We start from the raw sequence: 8,017 nt of genomic DNA on the forward strand, positions 1-8,017 counted from the left end.
GCAGTGTAACCGGAAATAGAAGCGCGACGGATTTCGTTGACCCTGATTGTAGGAGGTAGATTGTAAAACATCTACCTCCCATTCGAAGCGGTTTGGTCTGTTACACATATTCCCGGCTGCAAGTCGAATCCTTTCCCATCGATTGGATTTTATATAACGGTACCACGAATGGTGATCCGCTTCAAAGGCGCTTATGCGTTTCAGGCGTAGCAACTAACCTCTTCACGCAACGATCCAATTAAATTGCACGCAAGTTTGCACGGTTCATTTTATGTATTTGGTATTCCATGTTGTGTTGCATCAAACTTTACGAATTTGAATTAAGTCTAGAATTATTATTAACATTTAACAAAGAAGTATAAATTTACAGTTTTAGATATTTATATTTACAAATTTAGAAACCTAATTTACAAAGAATTTCAAAAACAAATATTTACTTCCGTTACAACATGCTTCGAAATTGACAAATTGATATGAAATTTGCGAAAAAGAATCCACGTGTCTTGGAGGGACTCGAACCCTCAAGCTCCTACTATCTAGATAGGCGTGATAATCCCTAGACAACAAGATCACTTAAAGGTCACGTTTGCGGAAAAGCCATCAGAATCCGAGTACCAACCTCGCTTGACTGTGGATATAGGGTAAGACGGTATAATGCGCCCCACCTGGCCAAAACGCCCCCCTTTGATTTCTAGAAAACTATAACTAATTAAGGGTCAAATTCAGTTGGTACCTATAAATATTTGTAAAGCTATCATCCTATGTGAATATGGGAATATTTTTGTATTACTTAATGAAAATATTTGCAAATAGCATAGCATAGCATAGCATATGTGATTGTACAAATCGTGAGTGGCTATACAATGCTCAATTCAAGCTCCATCCGGAATAAGGGCGAATGTCGCAAGAGAGGACTCTCCCCGTCGACCCCCCTCCCCTAAACATAAGTGACAAGAAGCAGATCTCTCTGTGGTTTATCACCTCAGAACGAAAGAAAACAATGCGAACTTGCATTCTGAGGTGATAAGCTGCAAAGAAATTCCCTGCCTGTCACCTCCATTCAAATGAGGGGAAGTCGACGAAGAGAACCCTCTCCCGCGACACCCGCCCCCCACCAGACAGAGCTTGAATTGAGCAATCTACTGTATATTGTCGCAAATTGGTACTTGGGATTAGTACCTTTTCCTATACAGTAGCAGTTGTATACCTGGCCACGTCCTTACAATCAAGGAAGGAAGGGAAGGAATGTTAGTTCAACATCTACTAGTGAAGATGCAGGGAACCCATACTACCTTCATAGATGTCTCGGGAAGGAAAATTTGTGTTAGTGGGAAAGGTGAATAATAGGGAGCTCTATTCGACAATATAGAGCGTTTGTCAATAACAGTATATGCTGTAAAAATAATAAAATATATTCATTAATTTACTTACGAACCGTCCTAAGGGAAAAACAAAACAAAACACAAAATTTCGGCAAATCGCGCGATCGTTCTGCCGTTCGAAACAATAGCCAACACGCACTGAACTAATTAACTTTATTACCGGCTGCGCAATGCAAAACACAAAATTTCGGCAATTGCGCGATCGTTCTGCCGTCCGAAACAAGAGCCAACACGCACTGAACTAATTAACTTTATTACCGGTCGCACAATGCAAAACACAAAATTTCGGCAATTGCGCGATCGTTTTGCCGTCCGAAACAAGAGCCAACACGCACTGAACTAATTAACTTTATTACCGGCCGCGCAATGCAAAACACAAAATTTCGGCAATCACGCGATCGTTCTGCCGTCCGAAACAAGAGCCAACACGCACTGCTACTTAATGAAAATATTTGCAAAATACAAAAAGTCACAGTTTTGATGTAACTTTTAATGTTTGTTTGCTGAACATTCTGGAGCGACTCTGGCACACTGTCCGCAAAACTTGCACTGGAACACTCAGTTGGGCAACAAAATTACTTTTCTCAGTGGTTAATATGATATAAAATTGCTTTCATCTTCAAAAATTTAACGATTTTCAAGAACATGTTTCACTGGCCAAAACGCCCCAGTGTAGGCAGGACGATATGCCCTTACCAACTGGACACAAGCGCAGCGAGCCTGCAGCAGTTGCTTCCAAATTGTATGGAAAATATTGAAATGTAATTCATACCTGCTTGAATGGACCTATGTTGGTTTTTTAATGTCAAGCGCAAAAGGATTTGTAGCCTTTTTATTTTGGGATTGATAAAATACTAATGAAGGGCTATTAAATGACTTTGGATGAGGTGGGGCGTATTGCCCAGGCACTTTTTAAAATTCATTTTTTCACGACTTTTCAAAAAAGCTTTATTACGTGTTATCTGTAATATTTTTATATGACTACTCACGAGCAATGCATTTGCGACTTCATGGACTACCAAATAACACAAAGTTTGCATAAATTGCGTTGAAAAGTAAAAAGTTATCAAGGAGTTGCCTTAGGTCGGGCATATTATACCGCCTTACCCTACAACAGTAAAGCACATGTGGAGATAGGACAAATCAAGCATCCGAAAGATACCGTGCGGGACCGAAATCCGTACAGCACCGAAAGACCGAAATCCGTCCACCTCATGAGATATCAATAAATTAAAGGAGGTTAGTGGTAATTAATGTAGGAATAATTAATCTTATTTTGTTCAGATACTTGACAGTAAGCTTTTAGGGCATAGAATTGGAAAGAAGGCTTTGAAATTAAAACCACAAAAATCAAAAACAAATCTCCACCCACCAAACGCGGAGTTTGTGCCGCCATTTTGTTTTCGGGTAGAGCATAATTGCACCAAAAGTAACTGTGTTTTAATTGCTAATTGCAAATCATTACATAAGATAAGCGGAATACAAATCGAAGAGATCGCTTCTTAAGGTGCATATCGAACTATTTACAGTGGTAGTTCAGTCAATCAGACTGTTTCAATTTAAATATTTAGTTAAGAAATAGCTGTACGGATTTTGATCCTTTGATTCGAAATCCGTCCACGGTGGACGGATTTCGAGTCAGGAGTAGATGATTTAATTCATTATTTTATCATGTTTTTCTTAGTTTTTAATGAGTAAATGTGAAACACTTCAAAAGTAGAAGCCTTCATGCGCCTGTGTCAATGACAAACGTTTTATTTACATTCGATTCCAATTTTCTAATGACTTTTTCATATACTAAGGTGCTTAAGTGTACGGATTTCGATGCCCCACGGTATTCAATTTGCAAAAAAGAGCTAACTGCGGTGGAGGTTTGCACTCGGATTCTGATGGTTTTCCGCAAACGTGACCTTTAAGTGGTCTTGTTGTCTAGGGGTTATCACGCCTTTCTAGAGAGTAGGAGGTTGAGGGTTCGAGTCCCTCCAAGACACGTGAACTCTTTTTCGCAAATTTCAAATCAAATTGTCCATTTAGAAACATGTGCTGTGCTTATGCACAGCCAAGATATTTAACAAAAAAAAAGTGGGCTAGAACACGATACGGCTGCTGGGAAGGACTGAATCCCGGCGGAGCTTTTAAAAGTTGGGAGTGACCGGCTGAACGAAAAAATCCACCAAATGATTGAAATGATGTCCCCCAGCTTGATGGCCCCAAATGTCCTATCTACAAGAAAAGGCACAGGCTAGATTTGATTTGATTTAATATATTTGATTAGGTTAACTATCGACGTTTAGTAAAAGGTACTCTCTCAAATTCTGTCTAGCAGACCGCACCTGTTTCCGGAGACCTTTGTCGGCGAATACCAAAGCGGTTTCAAAACCCGATAACCTCGATAACAGCAGATGGGGAAAACTTGGAGTGCATAAAAAGGAGTATACCAACAACAAAATTCCTTCTTTCTGGTATTGTAGCAACCAGTCCATATTGGCACAGCATACAACATGGCTGGTCTTGTGGCTGGTCCAAAAAACAAAAATGTATATCAATAATTTGTTCTTAAGATAAAGTTTTGATTTTCTGTTTATAACTATCTACACTTAATATATTTGTTACATTTGGCATGAATGCCTTCAATGTGATTTTTGAAAGTTTTTTTTTATCTAACAGAAGTCCTAAATATTTAGCTGCGCTAGACCAATTAATTGTCTGCTAGAAGGTTTCAAATTAGAAGCTTGCGGCTCATAAATGAGAAGCTGAGTTATGGAATCATTCGGGAAAATTAACCATTTTTGCAAGTAAGTGGAAATAATTTGGATATTATTTTTTACAATCTACTGCAAATAACACGACGGCTTTGCCCTTTGACTAAAAGGTCCGTGTCATCTGCAAACAAAGATTTTTGACACCCTGGTAATAAATCAGGTAAGTTAGAAGCAAAAATGTTATACCTTATGGATCCCAGTATGCTGCCTAGGGGAACACCAGCTCTTACAGGTAATCTGTCAGATATCTAATTCTGATAGTTTACGTGCAGTTAGCGATCTGAAAAATATTTTTGGATCAGTCAGATAAGGTACAGAGGAAATTTTAAATTAATCAATTTTACAACCAAACCTTCATGCCAAAGATTGTTAAATGCTTTCTCTATATCAAGAAGAGAAAATCCAGTCGAATATCCTTCAGTAACAAATCTGAATTAATTTCTTAACTTTTAATGAGTGGTTAATGAATGGTTGAATGCCCATGGCGAAAACCAAATCAGCAAAAGTAGAACGATGGTGATGAATATTATATTTATTATTTATTCAGACCAGGAAATCAATATTCGAGCAACGCCTAACAATATACCCTTTGTCGTCAACAGAGTTTGTTACTGACAAACGCACCTAGCGACAAACCTTTATCAGAGCCCAAACACAATATGACAAGAATCATTTGCCTTGCATGCTCTGATATTTCCGAGAATACGATGCTAATTTTGTAATCATTGTTCGATTCTTGAATATTTCCATAAAAGCAGAAACTATGATAGCATCAAACCGAAATTTGCTCTAGAAATAATGCAAAATAACGGGATGAAAAGTTAGCAATAAGATTGTCTTCTTTTTTGTTGCTGACAAAAAATTTCAGATCTTTGTCATTATTATCTCCGACAAAAACAAAGCTTTGTCGTTGGTTCTCTTTTGTCACCTGTTTCGCACGCGCATTCCAAAATTGATTCCCTGATTCAGACTAAGGCCGAAGTGGCCTGTGCTGTATATAAAAGTCTTCTCCTTCTTGTGCCCGTCGAGAATCATTTTCACCGGATTACTGTCCGACATTCTGGCTACGTGCTCGACCCACCGCAGTCGTCCGATTTTCGCGGTGGGAACGATGGATGGTTCTCCCAGCAGCTCATGCAACTCATGGTTCATTCCTCCACATATCGTCCGCCATCTGCACCCCACCTTAGATGGTACGCAGCACTTTCCTTTCGAAAACTCCCAGTGCGCGTTGGTCCTCCACAAGCATCGTCCAGGTCTCGTGTCCGTAGGGAACTACCGGTCTACTACGCGTTTTGTAGATAGTCAGTTTGGTACGGCGGCGAACTCTATTCGATCGGAGCGTTTTGCGGAGTCCAAAGTACGTACGATTCTCTGCTGGTATCGTTATCGGAGGTCACCAGTGAGCCCAAGTACACGAATTCTTCAACCACCTCGATTTCGTCACCACCAATACAAACTCGTGGTGGGTGGCTTATGTTGTCCCCTGTTGAGCCTCTTCCTATCATGTACTGCGTCTTCGACGTGTTGATGAGTAGTCCAATCCGTTCAGCTTCGCTTTTCAGTCTGATGTAGGCTTCCTCCATCCTCTCAAAATTACGTGCCATAATATCAATGTCGTCGGCGAAACCAAATAGCTGGACGGACTTATTGAAAATCGTACCACTCGTGCCAATCCCCGCCGCTACCCTTCGCATTACTCCCTCCAAAGCGATGTTGAATAGCAGACACGAAAGACCATCACCTTGCCGTAACCCTCTGCGAGTTTCGAAGGGACCTGAATGCCCCTGAAACTCGAACTACGCACATCAACCGATCCATCGTCGCATTGATCAACCTTATCAGTTTATCCGGGAATCCGTTTTCATGCACTAAGTGCCATAGATGGTCCCGATCGATTGTATCATATGCGGCTTTAAAGTCGATAAATAGATGATGAGTGGGCATGGGCACGTTGTATTCGCGGCATTCCTGCAATACCTGACGTACGGCGAACACCTGATCTGTGGTAGAGCGTTCACCCATAAATCCCGCCTGGTACTGCCCCACGAACTCTCTTGCAATTGGAGTTAGTCGGCGGCATACAATTTGGGAGAGTACCTTGTAGGCGGCGTTCAGCAATGTGATTGCGCGGTAGTTGCTACAATCCAGCTTATCGCCCTTTTTGTATATGGGACACACGACACCTTCCATCCAGACATCTGCGGCAGAACCTCATCCTCCCAAACCTTTGTAATTACCCAGTGCAGCGCTCTAGCCAGTGCCTCACCACCGTGTTTAAACAGCTTTCCTGGTAGTTGGTCAACTCCAGGGACTTTGTTGTTTTTCAGCCGGCCGATCTCCTCCTGGATTTCCTGGAGATTCGGAGCCGGAAGTCGTATGTCCTGCGAGCGTGGTCCTAGGTTCATTACCATACCGCCACCATTGTCTGCCACATCGCCATTCAGGTGCTCTTCGTAGTGCTACCACCACATTTGGATCACCTCACGCTGGTTTGTAAGAAGGTTCCCGCTTTCGTCCTTACACATATCAGGCTGTGGTACGTGGCCCTTGCGTGAAAGGTTTACTTCTCATAGCACTTTCATGCGTTATTAGCACGGTACAGTTGCTCCGTCTCTTTACGGTCTCGATCTTCCTGCTAGCGCTTTTTCCTCTGGAAAATCGAGTCTTGTCTTTTCCGCGCCTGTTTATATCATGCCTCGTTCACCCTCGTGTGGTGTTGCAGCAATCTCGCCCATGCTGCATTCTTCCCTTCCACTAACTACTCATATTCGCCGTCATACCAGTCGTTTCTCTGATTCGGGAGCTTGCCACCAATGGCGGATCGAGTATCTCTCCAGCCATTTTTAAGAGAAGCTGAGCCTAGCTGCTCTTCCGTTGGAAGTGCCACTTCCAGCTGCTGCGCGTATCCTTGGGCTAGTCTACCGTCTTGTAGCTGCCCAATGCTAAGCCGCGGCGTTCGACTTGGACGCGTGTTGTACACCGTCGAGGATTTTGAGCGCAGGCATACTGCAATGAGGTAGTGGTCGGCTTCAATATTCACACAGCGGTATATGCGAAAGTTCGTGATGACGGAGGAAAATTTACCGTCGATTAGAACGTGGTCGATTTGCTTTTCTGTTTCTTGGTTAGATGATCTCCATGTGGCCTTGTGGATATTTTTGCGGGGAAAGAAGGTGCTTCGGACTACCATTCCGCGGGAGGCTGCGAAGTTTATGGAAGCATTGTTGGCCGTTATCATTCGATACAGTGTGCAGACTATCCGGTACGATGACCGGTCTGTTCATTATCTTCTATGTCGTTCGTAATGTTTGTTTTTAAGAGCTAAAAGGACTTGGGCTTGTGCGCTTTGAGCGGCACACGGTCGCTTTGGCGCAGCCTGCTTGTAGATACATGCAACTTTTTATAGAGCAGAGCCCACTGTAAAACCCCACCACATCCTAGGCAGGCACCATAACTCACAGATGACCTAGGGTAGGAATCGCCAAGCCCTTGTACATAGTCCCTGCTGCTGGTTTTCATGCCGTCTAAAATTGGACGGATTCTAAAATTTGTTAACATTAAAACAATTTCATTAAGTTGAAAAACTACCAATATATGTAAACTTTGAAGGTAGCGTTACAATTATTCGGTGGTTATTAACCAAAGTATCCCAAAATAAACTATTTTTCCAAGCGATGTGAAAATGGGATTTCAGGGGAACAGTAAGATACTTCCAATACGAAACTGGGACCAATATGGGTGCTAGTATACGCAATTGAGACCCATGAGGACAGAGGCAGTGCGAATCCGTACGGCACACTATTTATTGTACACACATACACGCTCACATCCACACATATAGTCTAGACAGACAAATATAAATTTTTGGAT

This window comes from Armigeres subalbatus, chromosome 2 (assembly GCF_024139115.2).
Source record: "Armigeres subalbatus isolate Guangzhou_Male chromosome 2, GZ_Asu_2, whole genome shotgun sequence".
NCBI classification, from domain to species: Eukaryota; Metazoa; Arthropoda; class Insecta; order Diptera; family Culicidae; genus Armigeres; species Armigeres subalbatus.